The following is a 21,397-nucleotide window of genomic DNA, read 5'->3' as shown; positions in this document are numbered from 1 at the left end:
ACAGTGAGCCTTGTGGGGGAAGAGGGGATCCCCAATATGCAATGGTGGCTGTTCCGCCTAGTCCACCAGCGAATGTCACTTATTTATGTTAGGACATCCTACAGCTACCAAGGAAACACACGGAAAGGTGCTGGCGACTTGCACTACCCTCCTGAAATCTCCCCCCCCCCCCCATGGCTCTTCCCAGAAACTCATTTTTCACCTGCAGAGTAGCTCAGCAAGTGAACGAAGCCGAGCTGGGACGCGCATTCAGCCCCGGCTTTTGGTCGTCCATCACCCAGCCGACAAGAGCTTGCTTCCCGCAGATAAAGTTATGACAAGCATCTCCAGCCCATTCTCTCAGGGGCTGCATCCACGTTTCCATCATCTCAGACATTATAAGCAATCAGCTGAGCAGGGCCTCTGACAACACATCAGGCGCGTCAACGCTGCTGCTCGGGGAGGCAGGCGTGAAGGGGGAAGGCTTCATCACGGTGCCCATAAACACAGACCAGACCATTCAGCGTCGTGGCTGCAGGTGTGGCACCTTTCCCAGCTTGCCAAAACCGTGGTTGGCTTTTGCCGTGCTCTGCCTTTAAACGTCTGGTCCAAAAGACCCCCCCCAGCAGACACTTCTCTCCCCTCACTCCAGCACTGTAGGAGACAGGCTGAGGACTGAATGAGACCTCGCAGGGTCCTAGAGCCTGGACTGCAGCCAGAGCCCGAAGGTCCACACTGCAATGAAACAGCCCAGCGAGCCCGAGTCAGCTGGCACAGGCCAGCCCCGGGGGCCTAATTGCAGTGTAGACACACCCTTTGTTCTGTTTTTTGGCACTAACCTTTTATTGAATAAGGCTCTTTGTGAATCACAGAGTTCTCGTTGCGTCCTCAAGCAGCGCTGGGGCAGTGCGGGCTTCCCCCCGGAGGCAGGGCAGAAATGCAGCTTCTGGAACAGATACACAGGACTGATTCTCCCTGCCCCGCCCCTCATGTCGTCATTCACCCTGGGCTAAGTAAGTGTAATATGCCACCAAGTCCAAACGGTTCAGAACAAAGCTGCACCACTGGGCTGCCTGCACGCTGCTGTCAATCAGCGCTCAGATACCTCTGAGGCTGTCTTTCACCTCCCCACGTTCAGATGTCGCTTCCCCCTCCCCCCGCTCTAGGGACACGGTCATTCCTCTAGTAGCAGAAGACGATCAGTCAGCTCATGCAGCGATACCTTGGCCACTGAGTCCTAGCAGGGCTTGCACTGGACGACAGCAACAGGGATGCTGGGGAGGGCCTTGGGCTGGGAGTCCGGAGACCTGACTTCTATTCCTGGCTCTGCCACTGACTTTCTGTGTGGCCTTGGGAAAGTCACTTCCCCTCTCTGGGCCTCTGTCTCCCCTCCCACCTTCTGTCTGCTTAGATTGTGAGCTCCTCAGGGCAGGGCCTGGCTCTCACTAAGTGGGCATGCAGCACCTGGCACAGTGCACTCCCTAGTCTGAGCTGGGGCCTCTAGCTGCTGCCATAACACCACCAGTGAGTAACAGCAGTAACAGAGACAGGCCTGAAAACCCAGGCGAGCCTTGGCATTGCACAACACCCAAGGAGACACCGTGCAGCCATTAAACTGCCAGCAGGAAGTTTTCCATGTAAATTGTTCCACCAGGACACAAGAAAGAGCTGTTGAAAGTGAGGCGTGTTTGACTGAGGTTTTCTATTCCTTTTTATATTTAAATTATTTATCATTTCCTCTCCCTCTTCTGAGTTCTCGCTTTCATTTCGGTTGTCGGCAGCATCTCTCAGACACGTGTGTGCGTTAGGACAGCGGCAGATACAGCTGTTGTATACGGGCAGAGGAAGTGCTGTCAGTGATTAGACCTACATGGGAGCAGAGGGTCAAAGGACTGGACTTGTGTTGGTACCAGCCTCTGAGCTATCCAGTGCCTCTCGTCCCTGATATTCCTAATCCCCCCTTCCCCTCGCAATGCTCAGCAGCTGCTTTTTTGCAATGGAAAGAGGGAGAAAAAAGGGAAATGAACATTAAGGGACAGCAGAGTCCAGGGTGTGAGAGAGACACAGTAAACACCAGTCCCCAAGCAGCTGTCAGCACAGAGTAGGCGGGGAGGCGGGGGTGCTTTCTAAGCCATCCCCTTCCACTGGGAGGAATGTGCCCGGAGAAGGAGATTCAGCCATGTCTGAGCCAGACTGTGAAGATTACAAGAGGAGGCAGCTGGATCCATTATTAATGAGAATGAGCCAGAGAGAGGGAGGGGGATGGAAACAGGACAGGCGAACGCAGGCATTTCCCAGCCAGTCATATCTCTAGATGAGAGAGGAAATTGTGTGGGTTAGAGGTTCAGAGGCAGCCCCGTTCCTGGGTGGCAGGATCAGACACATGCCAGCTAATGCCTGGGCTCCTGACTCCCAGGGTAGCCTCACCCCTTTCAGGGCCAAAGGCCGGTTGCTGCAGCGCAGCTGGGGAGGTAACCACCACGCCACTTCCTTCCCTGCAGCAGACCCTGAGGCCACAGACTGCGCGGGCGGATCCTGCTCAGGGCTGGCCCGTGCGACACGGAGAAGGTGGCGGCTCAGAGATGGCCCCTGCCTTGGAACAATTTCTTAAAAGGAAAAAACAAACAAACCGCTGTCATGATGATTCCCCATCAGTGCAACTGAAGTGCCACTAAAAAACCAACAGTTTTTCTATTCAGCCCTGCTGCAACGTGGGGAGGTGCACGGCACCTCTGGCAGGGGGTGAGGGGGGCGCCCCGGGGGGGAGCTACAATAAGATGAGCGCACAGAGGAGGAGAATCCCTTTTTAATTTTATTCCTAGTTCACTTTTCAATCCAGATGCCTCAAGATCTAATTCCGAATAAATAATTGTACTGAGTAACCCAGGTCCCCCGGTGATTAACTAAACACACTGAGGCTCACTGAAATTGAATTAGTGGTGTGCACTCAGCCGTTATTACCCTCCCCACATCATGAATATTAATGAGGGGTTATTAAGAAATGTAAATGATGCCTCAGGGGGTTGGGAGTAAAGGGGGGATTGCTGGGAGTTGTGGGTTGATATGACAAACCATTAGGAAAACAGCCTGATTGAAGCCACTTTTGAATTATGTCAGATCTTGCTCTTTCCCGGGTGCAGTAATGTTTCCGGATGCGTTCGCTTTTATTAAAATGAGAAAAAGGGAACAAGTTATAATTGGAATGTAAAATTAGCATTTGCAAAGCAGTAAATCTGCAGCAACTAAGAAATGTTTTGCTGGAGTGTGGCGGGGGGGGGACGCGCAGCAGGGGGGAGTCTCTCTCTCCTGCTAGGTCTGTGTCTGCCTCAGAAGAGCTCTCAGTTTTCCCGACCAGGCAAAAGCAACATAAACAATTTTTCTGGAGTGAGAAGTGCTGCACAGTGGAAAAAAATCAAGTTTCCAGCGAGGTGTTCTCTGTGCACACGCACAGCGCCCCCCCCCCCCCGATCCCACCCTGCTGCACCCTCTTCCACAGAGAATTTGAACCCACTCTGCAAACAGGAGTCAATCAAGCCTCCCAACAGCCTCTCCCAGAGGGAGGTACCAGCATCAGTGTCCCTGTCTTGGAGAGGAGCAAGCAGGCTGAGAAGCTAAGTGGTTTGCCTACCTCTAGCCAGGCAGGAATAGGACACAGGAACTCTGCCTCCCCAGTCCCATTTCGACCCCTGCACCACACTAACTTGCCCTTTCACTGAAGGGCACTTTTAGGCCAAAATGTTTGAAAGTGGCCACTGATTTTGCCCATTTGCTGGAGCCCAGTGCAAGCTGCTTTGGAGTTCTCCAACTGGGCACCCAAAATTCGAAGTTAGGTAGGCCACAGCCAAAATGCTCCATTCTGCTGCGCCCTCCCTGAGCTGTCCCTCCTCCCAGGACCCCTGAGAGCAGTCAACAGGGAAGGCTGGCCTGACTCCCTTGTCACTCCCATCAGCCTGACCCCCTCAGCCACCCTGCCCAGTCAGTCCTCACTTCTGCCTCTTCATTCACTCCTGGATCTCATCCACCACCGTCCCCACAGGAACCGTCACATGAATAGAGCCACGAGGCCCCAGGCGACTCACCCCAACCTCAGTGCTGTAGTACCCCATACAGATGTCCTGCTGCCCAGGGGCTGCCTTTGGGGGTGACTCTCACAGATGGGAGAGGTTCAGCTCCCAGGGACCCTCCTAACCCCAGGGAGCAGCTTCTGCCATAGGCAGAAGGGAATTCATTGCTACATTGAGCTCATGTTGTCCTACCCTGGACATCACCCTGGGCCTCGCTTCCATGGGGCTGAGAAGGAAGTTAATTTCCTGTGTCATACCTCCCCTGAACTGCTCTAAAACTATGCCAGCCCCATCTGCAAGAGATCACACCTGCCCAGAGGCTGGCATGACTGAATCAAGGTTCACAGCTCATCCCATTGCTGTCCCATGGCCCGTTGCTGTCTTTGTACGAGTGAATTGACGGCTGGTGACAGGCGTTGGCTTGGCTGGCTGCGGGGCATCAGCTACAGACAAAACCCTCTGCTCGCTGCAAAGCTGGGCTGTCTCCGTTCTCATTCGCCCCCCTGTGGTCCTGAGCCCTAACTTTTAGGGAGGAGAGGCAGCTTATTCCCTCCTTGGTCGCTGTGCCGAGACTGCCAGCAAAGGGGTCAGACAGTTCTAGACACAGGGTGGAGCCCTTCCCAGGTCAAGGCCACCAGTGGGTGTTATGTTGCCCCCATGGCTGGGAGTCCTTGGGGCCTAAAAGCTGCAAAGTCCCAGCTCAGTTCCATGTAGGAATAATAATTATATCCCAGGCCGGAGGGCAGGGAAAGCAGGAGTCACTGAGGGCCAGCTGTCCCAGCCGGATTCTCCATTGTTCTCAGTGGGAGCAACGGCGTGCTCGACACTTTTGGAAACCTGCCCTCTCCAATAGGTGCCTAAGTGGGCACTGAGCTCTTTGGCCAGGTCGCTATAAGTGACTTTCTTAGAACCCCCTGGCAAGCCGGGGAATTATTTGCTAGCCAGAAAGGGCTCTGCCTTTGGGTAGGAGCCAGCAGCTGCATTCTCCCTGTCAGCTCCATCCCATTCCTGCTTATAGTTCAGCATGGTTGGCCAGGAAAGAGTGAATGTGATAAAACTCATGCATTTTAACAGGTTTCTGCAAGCTACTCCCCGCTCCATGGAATAAAAGCTGACAGGTGCGGTTGAGTTAATCAGAGTGGATAATAGAGGGAAAGAAAGAAATCTCAGACCAAATTGCTTCAGGAAAAAAAAGAAGAAATCATGAGACTGAGCTCAAAAGTATCCAATTAATTTGTGGTGAAACTTAAAGGACCAGCACCCTCCTTTCAGAAAACCCAGCACTGGCAAGAGAGTTTGCGGTCAGGTGCAAGAAGAAAGAACAGAATAGCCGTGGTCAGAGACACAGATGCAATGAGCCTGCAGAGATCTGGCTGGCTCCTTTGCTCCGTAAATGGGCCACACCCTAGTTGGTGGTTTTGAGGATCTAATCCCAGCAGCCCACCTCTTCCCCCACACACAAAGCAACCCCCAAGTCAGAAAAAGGCAGAGGCCTCCACCACTAGGGACACAAGCTGAAAACGCAGGGGCACAAATGGTCTCGGTCTCCCCCTCCCACTACGGCTTTGGGGTTTCACCTACACCTATAACCTGCGGTGCCGAACCCAACCCTCCCCCCAGCCACCTTCGCAAGAGGACAGGAAAGCTGAGCTGAAGTTAACCCCTTAATCACCAGATAGCGCCCCTGCTGCACCTGCCACATCCACTTCTGCCAGGCACAGGCTGGTCCAAAGAGAAGGGTGCACAGGGACTGCTGAAGCCAAAGTAAACCCTTCCAACATGACTGTTGGTAAGGTGGCAGCTCCCAGCCCCTCCTCCTGTGGTGTGGACTCTGCCCAATTACAAGGTCTAAAACACCCAGACCCTTATCTCAGTTGTATCTGACCCTACTGCCGGTCCAAAGGGGGAGTGGGTTTCTAGGGGGTCTGACCCACCTCCTGTGCATAGAAGAGCATTGGGTTCTGACTAGAGCCAAGTGAACTACTGGTGTAAAATCCCAATCCCTGGGAGACTCCCCTAGCTTGGGGCTTCCTTACAGACTTGACACTCTGCCCAGGTGCACTAGAAGGTTTGTTAACACTGTGAGCCCATTGACAAACTGATCCAACCTGGACTCGGTTCCCCATTTCCCATTGGAACCAGCAGTTTCACAAGGGCTGAGTGCAAAACCAGATGCAACTCACCCCGTTTGTCCGAGCTTCGCTTTGAGCTTTTGGGGTTCATTTGATCTCAGAACTTGGGACGGTCCCAAATCACGACATCCCAAGCTGGGCTGAGCTTCCGCACAGTTCAGGGCAGCTGGTTCTGGGGGCATGGGGCCAACCTGGAGGGGAGCTACAAAATACAAACTCACCGACAGTCTGAGAGCGAAGCACAGCCAGACGAATCCTGCGATCAGTGACCCCAGGTAAAGCCAGCATCTCTCTGCTTGTAGATGAAGGTGCTCTGGACTCACTAGCGTAACCAAGCAGAGAACCGGGCCACAGGTTTGATCAGCTGCACAGAGAGAAACCAAAGCAAACGTTCATACAACCATTGCAAACCCAAACTGCTGGTCCCTCCCGAGCCCAGTCAGAGCCACCACCTCAGGGTGAGGGCGCTAGGAAAGAGCAGCTTCTCTCAAGTGGCTTGGGGCTGACCGGTTCTCCAAGCCTCTGCCCAGCCAGGCCCACAGGGAAAGGAGGTTTACAGAGCCCTGCATGTGAAAAGGAGGTTGTTGTACCTTTTCTGCCCTGACCCTGTGCCCCTGCCCTCGGCACAGCACACATCCTGGGGCTTTCCCTGAGGAGAATTTGGTTTTGGAAGATCAAATGTGAATCGTCCGGCTACACGCAGGCCTTTGGAAACCCAGCCTCTTGGGCACTGGGGAAAGGAGAAGTGTCCCTCCAGGCCGGCACAGGGCTCCGCTGGCAGAACAGTATGGAGCACGCATTGGGACGAGCGTGGCAAGGAGACTACAAGGTAATCCCTCCTGCTCACAGCTGGGCTACAGGGATGCACTTGGTGGCCTCAGAGGAGTCTCGGGTTTGCCGTTCTATTAAAATAACAGACGACTCTTTCTCTCTGTGGCTATCAATGGCCTATCCATAATGAGCACTAAACCCATCACTTAAATGTCTTTTAGGAGGCTGGGCTATCAGACAAGTTAAAAAATGTGCATTTAATGTAGTCAAGCCCCATTACAGCGGCCGATGGAAATCTACCGGCATTATTGCAGTTTTATCACTGATAAATCAGACGGCCCAGGAAGGCAAATGCACATTGGAGTTTGTTAGTATTCAGGTCTCTGCTCACTGATAGCTTCATAACTCCAGACTCGCCTCTTAATTGCACCCGTAAGTGTTAAAATTACTGAAGGGTAAAATGCAAATGGGCTGTAACCTTTCCGGAATTCACCCCCAGAACCGCCACACGGGGCTCTGCAGAGAGAGGCATGTGGCTTTCTTTTTTCCCCCTCTTTTATAATTGCTAAAAGAGCTGGGAGGTGATACCACTGCAAGGCCCTCATTATGGGAGAGGACAAACCCTCTGTTATTGCATGTGAGTGCCACAAAAAGGGAAGGAGAAAAACAGCAAAGGGCCTCTTTCCGTAATGCTCTAGCCAGGGCTGACTGGGCTGTGAAAGCTGCTACCCGAGTCTGGCCGGAGCCTGATCTGGCTTCGGGAAACATGGCGCACCGTCCAGCTCTGAGAGTCCTGGCGGAGGGTGGAGAGCCCAGGACCCTGCCTGGGCAGATAGCACATGGGCTTTGGGGTCCAATTTGCAAAAGCATCAAAGTGATTTAGGAGTCCAAGCCCCACTTCAAAAATTAAGTAAGACCTGGTTTACACTAAGTTGGTTTAACTACGTAGGTCAGGGGTGTGAAAAATCCACACCCTGAGCAATAAGCTGACCTAAGTTCCCGTGCAGACAGTGCTAGCTGTCGCCTCTTGAGGAGGTGGAGAACCTGCGCTGACGGGAGAGTCCCTCTTATCGGCACAGGCAGCGTCTATACTGAAGCACTCGCAGCTGTAGCGTTCTAGGTGTGGACAAGCCCTAAGGCACACAGGAGCCTAAATCTCACTGAAAGTCAATGGGAATTAGGTTGCTACAGTCTGGTCCACACTAGACTGTCCTGATAGAACTACGTTGCTCAGGGTTGTCTGAGACAGTTACACCGATTTCACCTCCCATGTAGACAGTGCTGTGCTCTCCCCACAGACATAGCTCTCTCCTGTCACCAATGCCGCGTTTTCAGTGTAGACCTGCCCTGAGTCTCTTGGGCCTTGTCTACCTGAGAAGGTTTTTTCAGTGTACCTTAAGGTACGACTTTAAGCCTGATATCATGCTCCATTTCCTAGAAGGGGGCCTTTTTCAGCTTAGCATCTATCTCTTGGGTGGCTGGTGAGCTGAAAAAAGCCACTCACAAATGGAAACAAGAGTGGTGGTGTATTAATTTAGATGGGATACATGGGCCAATCACTGTCCAGCATTAAAGAAAGTCCAGGGTTTGGAATTCAGAGACCTCAGCCTGCTCAGCACCGTGGCAAACACCCCAGGAAAACTCCTTTTAACCTTTTATTAAAGCTACAGAAGAGAAGGGAAAACAGTTAAAGCCTTTGAAACATAAAGCATTAAATAAGGCTTCCGTTTTAATCCCATCCCTTGTTCCCTGTCCCTGTAGCTGGGGAGGGTTTTAGAAGGACCCTTGTCTGACCATCTTTAGCTGGTATAAGGGATGGCAGTAACTGTCCTTTGGGGAAAAGAGCAGTGAGCTGAGATGGGCTGGGGCTGCTGCTGTTAAAGTCTGATCCCATTTCATCCCAGGCGTGGTTGGGATCCAGCTGGAGCCAGCAGAGGTGGCGATGTCATCTGGGTCCCTCCCTCCAGCCCGGGCTGGTCAGGACACCTCTCAGGATCAGGACAATGGAGGCCTGGGGTCACCAGGGGTGGCAGCCATGAGGGCGAAGCTTGCTCCAGTAGCCAACTTTCTCCCCAAAGTCTTTTTCTGTAAGGCCCCTCGAAGGCAGTGCTGGGGGGAACAGCCCAGCCCCTCAGGACTTTGTCCACCAGTTAGGCCTAGTTTCCAACCCACCAGTTTGGTTAATTGATTCTTGGTTCCACTTTTCTTATTTACCACGCATGACCCTAATACAGTCCCTGAGTTCTAGCAGGAGGCTGGACTAACTCCAGACTAACTCTGTCCGTCTCCCTCTTCCCCACCAGCGTTGGTTAGCGTTGGTTATGGTGACATCTGAGGAATGTTCATGCACTTTTCACAGGTGAGCCCACTGGGTAAAATTGGAGCCCCAGTTATCAGCAGTGTCTCGGGGATTTCACGGGGGTAACTAGATCGCTGTAACTGGTAAAACTTTCCCAGGCAGACCAGGCTACAGCCGCTGAAACGTTCCCCGGATTTCATACTGTCATGAAGTCCTTGGGCGATGCTCTGGAACTGCTCCCTGCGAAGCCAGGCAGGACTCTGGGGAAGTCTCCTTTCTGTGAGCCGCCTGTCTGCAGGACACACAGCTCACACGGCTTCCACCTTCCTGGGTCTGACCTCGGAGCATTCAGCCTCCTCTGCCCCTCCGTGCGCTTCCCACAGCGAGTCCGCCAGGCAGGCTCCTGGGGAAACCAGAGGGTCCTGCCCCGGAACTCCGCAGTCAGACGTGACTCTCAGCCAGCCAGTAAAACAGAGGTTTATTAGACGACAGGAACATGGTCTAACACAGAATGCCACTAACCGTCACCTTCAGCCCCCAACTAAAACCTCTCCAACGCATTATCAAGGATCAACAACCTATCCTGAAGGACGACCCATCACTCTCACAGATCTTGGGAGACAGGCCAGTCCTTGCCTACAGACAGCCCCCCAACCTGAAGCAAATATTCACCGGCAACCACACGCCACACAACAGAAGCACTAACCCAGGAACCTATCCTTGCAACAAAGCCCGTTGCCAGCTCTGCCACATATCTATTCAGGGGACACCATCACAGGGCCTAATCACATCAGCCACACTATCAGAGGCTCGTTCACCTGCACATCCACCAATGTGATATATGCCATCGTGCCAGCAATGCCCCTCTGCCATGTACATTGGCCAAACTGGACAGTCTCTATGTAAAAGAATAAATGGACTCAAATCAGATGTCAAGAATTATAACTTTCAAAAACCAGTCAGAGAACACTTCAATCTCTCTGGTCACTCGATTTCTCATCTCAAAGTGACTATCCTTCAACAAAAAAACTTTGAAAACAGACTCCAAGGAGAGACTGCTGAATTGGAATTAATTCGCAAATTGGATACAATTAATTTAGGCTTGAATAGAGACTGGGTGTGGTTGAGTCATTATACTAAGTAAAACTATTTCCCCTTGTTTATTCCCCCCCTCCCTGCACTCCACTGTTCCTCAGACATTCTTGTTAACTCCTGCAAATGTGCTGGAAATGGCCCACCTTGATTATCACTTCAAAAGGTTTTCTCTCCCGCCACCCCACTGTCCTGCTGGTAATAGCTCATCTTAAGTGATCACTCTCCTTACAATGTGTATGATAAACACCCATTTTTTCATGGTCTGTGTGTATATAAATCTCCTCACTGTATTTTCCACTGAATGCATCCGATGAAGTGAGCTGTAGCTCACGAAAGCTCATGCTCAAATAAATTGGTTAGTCTTTAAGGTGCCACAAGTCCTCCTTTTCTTTTTACAGAGCTTGTAGGTGCAGAGAACAGGACCCCTCAGCTGGGTCCATTTTGGGGGGCAGCCAGACAACCATGTCTGTACTTCACTCCATGTCCCAGCCAGCTCCAAACTGAAACTCCCTCCAGCCCCCGCTCCTCTGGACTTTGTCCCTTTCCCGGGCCAGGAGGTCACCGGATTCCTTTGTTCTCCAACCCTTTAGCTCTCACCTTGCAGGGGGGAAGGGCCCAGGCAGTCAGTTGCCAGGAAACAGGGTGTCGGCCATTCTCTGTGTCCAGACCCTTGCACACACTTGCCCTCTAGGGCTCTGTAACGATCATACACCCTTACCCCACGACCTAGATACTTAAGAACTCCATAGGAGAAACTGAGGCACCCCCACACTATTCAGAGGAAACATTAAGAACAGTCCCACTTCATCACATCTCTCCCCTCTTCGAGTTCGAATTGAGCGGGGTCACTTTAGCCAGTGACCTGGGGAAGTTCGAAGCCACCAACGTTCCCATGGATGCCCCAGCATCTCTCCCATTCCTTGGTAGGAGTTACACCAGGCCCTTCCAGTTTCAGGCCCTCCCTTAGGTCGGAGGTGGTTGATAGCACTCCCATGCCGCATGTGGGAAGGTTTATGCGGCCCGTGCCCTTTGGCTACCCCAAAACCCCAGGGGGTCAAACTGGGATTGGGTCTTCTCCCCAACAAGCTGGCCAAACACTGCCACTTGGTTATAGGACTGTTTAACTTTCTTAACAGCTTTCACTTCATCTGAGACCTTTTCAAAGCTATCCTCACTGGATCTTTCAACAGGAAAGTCAGTGGATCCATTCACAATGGAAAATTTCTGGCTGTTAAGGAACTGAAGCTTTCTTGATTAAATCACTTTCACACCCTTCAGTGGCAGTAAACTGCTTGCAAAGACTCCATGAGGATTCCTTTCCCGAGGGGCTTTTCTGTGCAACAATTCACCCCTCACAGAAATTCTGCTCTTACCCTCTTTACCTAGGGCTTGCTCAGAGGAACACTTTCCTGAGCAACAACAGACTCTTTCTGGGTCTCCCTTACATCCAGAATTACCTCTGGCCCTTCCGGCAGATTCCCACACAATCCCCTTTCAGGCAAACTCACAAACGTCAGAAGCATTCTCCTTCCCTTTGACACACACAAGTTCAGGAATCTTTTCCTTCTTGCGACAGGTTTCCACACCCTCCGTAGGTAACACAATCACACACCTTCATGCTCTCCTTGTGCCCTGGCTAGGATCTTACCCTGATCAGACAGAGTTCCTACACCCTTTCCCAACAACACACTAGCAACAGGCAAAATACAAGCACCAGAATTGTCTGGGCTCTGGGATTTTATGTAGACACTAACTGGATGAGACCTAGTTACAGGGCCATTCTCCCGAGCAGACACAAACTTAGGACCAGTCCCTTCCTCGGCTTTAGCTGAATCCAGAACCAGCTCTGAGACAACTGCACGACCCTCAACCGTCACAGGCTGAAAGGCCCCTTCTGTCTGCTCCACAGACAAAGAAGAGCTGGACACACTTTCTCCTTTACCAGACACACAGGTTGGGATCTCATTCCCCTTGTCCCAGCACACAGGGCTGTTCACAGACAACTGCTTGGAGACCAGGGTAGCTCCCTCCACAGGCAAGTCAATACCCCTGACAGACACAGACACATTCCCTTCACTGTCCCAATTCTCCACCCAGCTAACAGGTAAGGTCCAGGGACACTCAGCTTCCACTCTCCTCGCCTTCCCCCACTGCTGACTAGACACAGCCATCAGCTCACAAGGCTGCCTAGGCTCATCCAGACTTTCCTTACCTTGCACCTTGCCACTCCCAACAGATCCCCTGCCCTGCCTGTGTCTCCCCCCACTCAGCTGGGGTCTCAGCTCCCTCTGTGCTCAGCGCTGCCCTTGCTGTCCCAGTGGGGGTAGGCAGCGAGCTCGCTGCTTTCCTCACTGCATCAGAGCCAGCGTGAGCCCCCTGACCCCCCTCCCCTGTCCCACCCAGCCCCAGGGGTCTGGTTACAGGCAGGCAGGTATCCTGAGCCTAGCAGCTCCTCCCTGCTGCCAGCCAGGTCATCTACATTTTCACTAAAAGAAAAGGAGTACTTGTGGCACCTTAGAGACTAACCAATTTATTTCTCTAAGGTGCCACAAGTCCTCCTTTTCTTTTTGCGAATACAGACTAACACGGCTGCTACTCTGAAACCTACATTTTCACTGACCATTTTCCTCTCCACCGATTGGTTCCCTGGATTCAAATTCAAACCCTCGGCAGTTACAGGAGCAAGGCCTGGATCCTGCCCCAAAGACACACAGTCACCCCACAACAGGGTCTTGCAGGTGGTATCCTGGAGAACCCCAATGGCCAGCCAGCCCGACCCCTCCTGGGTCTGCACAAGGTCATAGGGAGGGCGAGGGGCTTCATCCCTCACCCAGCCCTCAGCATCTGAGGCTGCACCACCCAGGGCCTGACAACAGTTCTCTCTGTCCCAGGATCTCGCCACCCCAGGAATGTCTCCCCATTGACCATCACCTTCTGCTCCCACTGGAGGTCCGAGGGGCCTGGCCCCAGGAAACTCCACACAGACATATAGGTTGGGGTCAGGAGTGGGAGCCTGTCCACCTCCCCACCCACCAGGCTGATGGAGTCTATGGCCTTGGGACCCAGCAAGGGAGCTAGACACCGGGGCTTTTCCACAGGTCCCCCTTCGTTTTACTGCTCCCCTGTCACTTACTGCAGGAAGTGCCATCCATGGGGTGCAGTAGATCCCACCTCTGCCACCAGTTGTCACGGAGTCCCCGGGCGATGCTCTGGAACTGCTCCCTACGAAGCCAGTCAGGACTCTGGGGAAGTCTCCTTTCTGTGAGCAGCCTGTCTGCAGGACACACAGCTCACACAGCTTCCACCTTCCTGGGTCTGACCTCGGAGCATTCAGCATCCTCTGCCCCTCCGTGCGCTTCTCACAGTGAGTCCGCTCAGGCAGGCTCCTGGGGAAGCCAGAGGGTCCTGCCCCCCAACTCCGCAGTCAGACGTGACTCTCTGCCAGCCAGTAAAACAGGTTTATTAGACGACAGGAACATGGTCTAACACAGAGCTTGTAGGTGCAGAGAACAGGACCCCTCAGCTGGGTCCATTTTGGGGGGCAGTGAGCCAGACAACCACGTCTGCCCTTCACTCCATGTCCCCAGCCAGCCCCAAACTGAAACTCCCTCCAGCCCCTCCTCCTCTGGGCTTTGTCCCTTTCCCGGGCCAGGAGGTCACCGGATTCCTTTGTTCTCCAACCATTTAGCTCTCTTAGAATAGAATAGAATAGAATAGAATATCAGGGTTGGAAGGGACCTCAGGAGATCATCTAGTCTAACCCCCTGCTCAAAGCAGGACCAATCCCCAATTTTTGCCCCAGATCCCTAAATGTCCCCCTCAAGGATTGAACTCACAACCCTGGGTTTAGCAGGCCAATGCTCAAACCACTGAGCTATCCCTCCCCTGAGCTATGGGGGGGGGGGGGGAAGGGCCCAGGCCATCAGTTGCCAGGAAACAGGGTGTTGGCCATTCTCTATGTCCAGACCCCTGCACACACCTGCCCTCTAGGGCTCTGCAAGGATCATACACCCTTACCCCACCCCCTAGAGACTTAAGAACTGCCTAGGGGAAACTGAGGCACCCCCACACTATTCAGAGGAAGCATTAAGAACAGTCCCACTTCGTCACACATACGACCAGCTCCGGAGCCAAGGGTGCACTGGCATGGCCCAGGGAAGTGCAGTGACGCATGCGCTGGTGACCCCCCCAGGCCATGTTTTGCCTTAAGCAGCTGCTTTGGAGTGTCCCCCAGCGTGACAGTGTTTGACCGGCTCTGCTAGGAAGGGGGTGTTTGCTGGTCCCTGCCTTCGAGGGCGGCGGGGGCGTGGAAGGCGTGGAAGGCGTGGAAGGCGGGGGCGTGGAAGGCAAACGCGTGGTAACATTAAAACAACAGACGGCAGCACTAAGGAGGCTGCTCTGAGCACAGCCACCCGGGCAGTGACGCCGACCCACGCTCTCTCAGCAGGCATCCTGTAACCTGCAAATCACTGGCAAGGAAGGTGGGGAGTGAGCTGTTTCTCCTGTGCATCCCCAAGTCCATCACTGCCAGCTGGACCCGCTACCCCTAGATCTCAGCCCTCCCTGGTACTGCACCTGCAGGGCTAGATTAGGCATCCAGCTCGACTAATGCAGACGCCTGGGGCTTGCAGCAGCGACAGAGAGGTCAGTTCTTCCCCCATCACCTGATGCAGCACCGGTGCAGGTTCTAGTGAAGAAAAAGCCCCTCGTTTCTGAGGGATGCATCCAGTTGCAGCCCAAACTACAGAACCCACTGGGAGGAAGCCTGCGTCCTGCTGCAGGGGAGGCTTCAAGGGATCCCCCCTTGCAGCGTAGGAGCAGCCCCTCCTAGGTGCCAGCACAGGGGCTGGGGCAGAAGGAAAGAGGGTCCTCGTGCTCCAGCTGTTCTCAGCTGACAGAATGGGCCACAGGGGCTCTTGCATCTGGACTGTTTGTCAGGGCCCTGTAGCCCCCTGTGCTGTGTTCGGGCCTGGCACACCCAGCCCTCGAGGCCAGTCCGGGAGATCCAGGCATTTGCCTGCTGTAGGTATGCCCCACCCCCGTCGGTATACATCGTGCAGCCAGTGCCTGCTGCCTGGCCCCAGAGAGGATGGGGTGGAGGGTGACAGGTTAAAGGAGCAATTAAAGAGACATGCCCCTAGTGTAAATTCGAAGAGGCGGGTTGTGACTTTGGAGCAAGTCTCGGCAGCCCCCATTGGGCTGAGGGTTTCGGTGTGTTCTTCCCGCCAGCTTCAGCGCCACATCGCAGATGAAAGGTCAGTTTCCAGCCAGAGAGCAGCAGCAGCAGGTCAGGAGAAGCGAAGCACTGGACAGCAATTATCGGGAGGGGAGGGGGGCAGGACTGCCAGCCCCTTAGCCTGTGCACACCCGCCTGGCCCACTGCACCCCAGGCCACCCCGCAGTGGGTAAAGCAGAGGGGCTGGAGTGCCAGCAGACCCCCGCCCTCCCAGCCTGACCCCAGGCACGGGCAGGGAGGGAGCCAGTGGTGGAATTAAGGTTAATGAGAATTTTATGAACCTGCGGTTCCACGCTGGGAGAGGAGAGAAGATTGGAATCCCGGCTAATTAAAGGGAGCTGACCTGTGAAATCCGGGGGCTGGAAAGTGTCAGCAAAGAACAGGGGGGAGGGCGAGGAGCAGGGAGAACAAGGGGGGAAGGAGGAGGCATGGGGGAGGGGAGAGCGCATGGAGAGGAAAGGGAAGGGAAAGCGAGAGAGGGAGGAGAAAGGAAGAGAAGAGCCCTGAGGGGGGCAGGGAAAAGGAGGTTAGGGGAACAGCCATGCGGGGGCCATGGCTCTCTCCCCGCTGCAGAGCAGCCCCTCGCTTGGCCCAGGAGCCGCCCAGAGTGCACAGAAAGGGCATCGCAGCATCTCCCCATGCCTGGCTGGGAGGGGGGATGCCAGCTGGGGGCACAACGAAGCGCTGCCCTGAAACGCAGGGTGGCAGACAGGGATGGGAAATACCCAGGTCCAGAAATCCCGCTGTGCTGGTAACAAGGCCCCCGCCCTGGACATCAGCCCCACCTATGCCTGCCCCACACTGTCCTGCCGGGAACAAGGGTCACGCCCTGGGGTGGTGCTGTGTCGGTGGGGAGCCGGGGAACCAGTGCTAGGCCCTAACGGCCACAAGGAAAGGGAACACCGGGTGCCCCAGGAGGTTTTACGCTGAGGCAGTTGGGGCTCGACCCCAGGCCGTGCTGGAGCAGGAGCGCTGAGAGTCAGCACAGGGGGCTGGATGGGGCTGGTGCCCTGCAGCAGCATTGTCTGAGCCCAGCCCTGAGCGTCACAGGTTGGGCCAATCCCCCAACTTGGGCACTGACCAAACTGCTGTGAGGGGATCCAGCTGCTGGAGTCTGAACTGAGCCGAGGCCATGCCTGGCTTGGGGTCTCCAGACACTCTTGGGGTGCAGCTCTAACACCCCCTCCTGAAAGCTGAGACTTCACGGTCCAGCTGCCCAGGGTCCAGTGCTGACCCCCAGACACTCCAACAGCTTAAGCACCCCCACTTCCTGAACCCTGGCCACATGGGTGCTCTGGTCACAGGTCAACTCTTCGAGAGCATGTGGTAGGCACAGGCTATCACACATAGTCAGACTTCGCACAGGATCCTAACCGCCATTGCTCTCTGCCTAATAGCACAAGAAACAGATCTGCACAAAAATATAAACCCTGCCCCTATTTCCCTGCCTCGGCTTCTGTACTCTCCAGAGCATTCTTTGGGCTGGGCTCTGGGTCCTCTGGGGATGTCCAGGCCTCCTGCTACAGCTCCCGGTTTGACTTCTGAACCCTGGAGCCTCGCTTGGCCAGCTTGTCTTGACCTTGGTTGGTCCCGCAGCTAAGCCAGGTCCCATCTGCTACAAAAGCCAACCCGGCTCTTCCCCACCTGCCCAAAACTCCCGGTGTGGCTTTCTCACTCTTCCCCAGGAGTCCTCTTAACACCCTGCTTTGCCCCTCCATTGGGGAATTTTCCATTCCCCCTCTTGAGAGGCTGGCGAGCACTGGTCCTCTCAGCGTCAGCCACCTCCCTTCGCCTACCAGCCGAGTGGTCAGGGTGCAGTCATTAAGGGTAATTGCTCTCTGTTGCCCCTCGTCTAGTGGGCCTGTGCTACCAGCCCACGGAGGAAATCCACGTTACAGGAGTGTTAATATCAACAGCTTCACAATAGCAACCAGAACCCATAACTGGTGCAGAGCCAGCCCCCAAACAGGGTGAGCTGTACCTGATCCCCAGGCAGCAGAGCACGAAGTGAAACCCCTACCTGGGAGCACGAGGGGAGCTAGGGAACGCGGAAGGGGAGAGGGGAAACCGAGGGTGGCCATTTACAGCTGTCCTGTGTTGATTGCATTGTGCTGGGTGCTCCACGCACCCAGAACAGCACAATGGTCCTCGCTGCCATCGGAGGAAGGGCTGCGACCCCTCTGGTCTCAGGGCACGAGCCGACCCGGAGCCAACAGGGAGAGACAGCCCCGCTGGGCAGCCGACGCCCTAAGGAGATATTTGGGGTTCTTTGACCTTTCTCCAAGACAGCGGACTCTGGCCTCTCTCAGAGAGCAGGCCCAGGTGGAGAGCCTGCCAGTCCCTCCGTTCCAGCATCAGCTGAAAGGATGGTGGCAGTGTCCGCATTGACGTGGGTTTGCTCAAGCAACCAGTCCAGTTTAATCCTCCCAGCTCCGTCCTTCCTGCTGCCCCACGCGGTCAGTGCCCCCTGGCACCTGGCCACAGTGCAGGCTGCCACGGGCCGGGGCCTCTGCCCCTCCACCAGGGGCTGAGTGACACAGAACCGAAGCAAAGGGGGCTCAGCATGAGAGAGGGGAAAGGGGATGAAGCTGGAGAAAGTGGGGTTTGGATGCTGCCTGTTCTCATTGGCAGTTTGGTTCCCTGGCACCGCTGCTCTGGAGTGCGGCCTTATGTAGAGCTCTCCTTCCCTGATCTAAACTCCACAAAGAGTGACGATCAAAATTAAAGATTTCTCCAGAAAGCCAGCCTGGGGGGAAATCATTGGCGAGGCCACTGGAGATTTCCCAACGTGACTTTTAAATTAAAAGGAGAAAAGAATTTCTTTCATTTGGTTGCGTACTTGGGATGCAGCTCACTGGGCACGTTATTAACCAGCTCTGCAAATGCTCCTGGAATTCACTCGCTCTCCAAAGTACCAACTGATCTAGTAGGCAGTTTCCCCCCGTGCTCTGAAGATGGTTTTGCTAAGAGAAGGGGTTGAAATTACAGTCCTATTCTGGCCACTTCCTGCATATGGACCTGTGTGTGTGCACATGCAGAGCCGTATGTTCTAGGCCTGCCTGTACCCTCAGCTGCCCATGTGCAGAGAGTAGAGATGGCACGAGCCAGGGAATGAGCTCTCAGCCCATATTGGAGCACCAGGTCTGAGCCCAGCCGGAGCTGGGGGGAGTTTTGTATTCAGCCATTTCGTCAATTTCAGCCCCATGTGTACCGATGTGCACACAGTACATACATGTAGATATGTTTGCATGCATGCACCGGTGCACAGAGGGCAGGCGTGCTGTCTGTGCTTGCGTGTGAGCAGCAGGCCGGGGGAACCTGCTTTTGGAGCCTCGCAGGCTCTTTTGCCTGAACAATGTTTGCAAAAGTTGTTCCAGATAACTAAGCATTTCCCCCCACAAAGCTTGTTCCCCAGGTCACGGGAAGCCTGGCTCCACTGGAAAGACTGAGAAGCCCCCTCAGCTACGGGGACAAGAGCGGGTTCCCTTTGGCCATTGCGCCCAGGGTCTGGGAATTAAGTGTCATTGTCCCCTTCAGTGCTCTCCCACTCGCTGCCCAGCTCCGTCCCCCTCCCGCTCTCTATTTTTCCCTCCCAACACAACACCCTGCTCTGCTCAGCCCCTCCCTGCACTGGCACCCTGAGTGGTTCAGAAAGGGAGCAGCTGGGGTGGAAGGAGAACTCCCCCCTCCTTTCCCTGCCCCCCCCCAGACCCCCAGAGCTCTTTGAACTGGGCTGGCACTTCTCATCCCTTTGATGGGCTCCTGGCTCCGTCTAGCGAGGAGTAAAATCTTCCTTTGCAAATGAAAGAGCTGACAGGCATCAGGTTAAAGAGAACAGAGCTGCCATGGAGGCCGGGCCTGCGCCCTGCAGTGGGACGCATCCCACAGCTGCCTCTCCATGGGGGGGAGGGAGTTATGGGGAGAGGTTCAGCTGCTTGCGGGGTGAGTAAAGGGCCCTGGGTCACTGGTTCAGTTCCAGCCCAGTTCCAGAGGTCTGGCGAGATAATGGCTTGTCTCAGTCTGGCCAGCCCAGTTGGCACAAGTAGAGAGGCCAAGGGCTGAGCGGGCCACAGAAGCAGAAGAGCTGTCTGCCCGGCGGAGGGGACGCTTGGGCAGGAGAGTGTGGCGTGGGGAGCCGGCTGTGGCCCAGGCCATGTCTGTCTGTGGAGAAACACAGGGCTGCCCAATGGACACCATGCACCAACCAGCAGACTATCTGCATCTGCTTCCACAAATGAACGGCCCATATTGCCCTGAATGCCCTCCACCCAGCGCTAGAGTCCTGCAGGGACACAGCAGGAACAGCAGACTGAGAGACCAGCCCTGAGAGCCACTCGAGGGACTTTGATCCAAGGACAGAGGGCAAAGGATGGCACAGCGAGGGAGACATGAAGTGGGGGACAGCAAAGGCTCTGCTATTCAACTCTCTCACAATACAACAACGAAGCAGCCGATCTGAAACTCTAGAAAGGAAATAATCTTTCGTACATTGCATAACTAACCTGTGGAACTCACTCCCCCTTGACAGCCTTGAGGCCAAAAGCTTAGCAGGGCTCAACACAGGGTTAGGCTGTTATATGGCAGAGACAATCAGCGACTGGGTTACATAGCACAGGGGATCCAATTTCCCCCACTTCCAGGCACAGACGACCACAAATTGATGCTGGCTGATGGGGGGGGTACAATTTAAATGTTCTCCCCCCACAAACAGCTTGAGTCACACCCTCCCAGGCACACCCCCGTCTTACTCTCAGCAGCCCCTCCCGGCAGCTCCCAGCTGTTTGCTGCTGCCTCTCCCCGCACAGGGAGGGGGCCCAGCTGGCAAACACTGGCAGAAATTTGGGGGGGCATGTGACCCTGCGTGCCCCCCCATGTGTCACCTCTGCCCTGCAATTCCAGCTGTGACCCACCAGCCTGCTCTGAGATGACGGGTCCTCAAATGGTGAGTGTCTCTGTCACCTTCAGTAAGAATGCTTTGCTGATCCAGGTTTGCTCTCAAACCCATTGTTCTTCCAAGGAGTTCTACCCCGCCCACTCCTTCTCCATGAGCAATAAGCTTCCCAGACTGAAGGGGCTCCAGCATGGAGCTGGGGGGATCTCAGGACTGTCCCGCACTGGGCCCCAGCACCAGTTTAACCCACAGCCATTTAGAAACCCATTTGGTGACCCGGGTGCAAACCCTTGCTCTGGACAGACACAATTCAGATGGCGAGCTCCCTACTTCCATTTACCTTAAACAGATTATTTACCAACCTAAGCAAAATCGATACCGGGCCCTCCTAACCCAATACACGAGGAACCACCCACGGCTGGCACAGAAACAACAACAGGGTGAATCACAACCCAGCCCCTTATTTGGTGCACGGCCACGTGGAGAGAAACCCTCAGTCCTCATGTCCCAACGACTCCTGTGAACATTTACGGGGAGGGGCTGCCCCCAAACTCCCCTCTCACTTCCAGCCCCTCTCCCAAGATGCATCCTGTCTAAATCCTTGCGGCCTGATTCTCCAACCCTCCATCCCTTCCCCGAGCACAGGAGCACAGCTTTGGAGAGAGCTTCATGCCACCTTTGCACCTCCTGCTCTTCCGAGGCTATGCAGGCCCTGCCCAGGCCCTGGTGCAAGTCAGAGCTGCTCCAGGGCTGCCCCGAGCCCCCTGCCATTTCACTCGAGTGGGCGCTCGAATAAGAGCTGGGGTAACAAGGAATTTTCACTGCTTGAGCCCCAGTGGTCACTGCATCGCGAGATAGCGTCAGACACCCCACCCCATGGTTACAGCAAGTTACATTAGCTGGGTCCGAGTGTCAGGGTGGGCCACAGGG

At 54.7% G+C, this 21,397-nt stretch overlaps 1 long non-coding RNA gene across 1 annotated transcript; it reads right to left on the bottom strand.

The window, feature by feature from the left end:
- Positions 1–846: 846 nt before the first annotated feature.
- Positions 847–13,591, bottom strand: LOC311529303. Its single transcript, XR_014713813.1, has 3 exons — positions 13,474–13,591; positions 6,397–6,539; positions 847–925 (listed from the first exon to the last, which is right to left on the bottom strand). It is a non-coding gene; the product is annotated as an uncharacterized lncRNA (long non-coding RNA).
- Positions 13,592–21,397: the final 7,806 nt, after the last annotated feature.

The sequence above is a fragment of the Lepidochelys olivacea genome, assembly GCF_965140295.1.
Source record: "Lepidochelys olivacea isolate rLepOli2 genome assembly, chromosome: 13".
Lineage (NCBI taxonomy): Eukaryota > Metazoa > Chordata > Testudines > Cheloniidae > Lepidochelys > Lepidochelys olivacea.
This window is presented reverse-complemented; position numbering and strand designations above follow the sequence as displayed.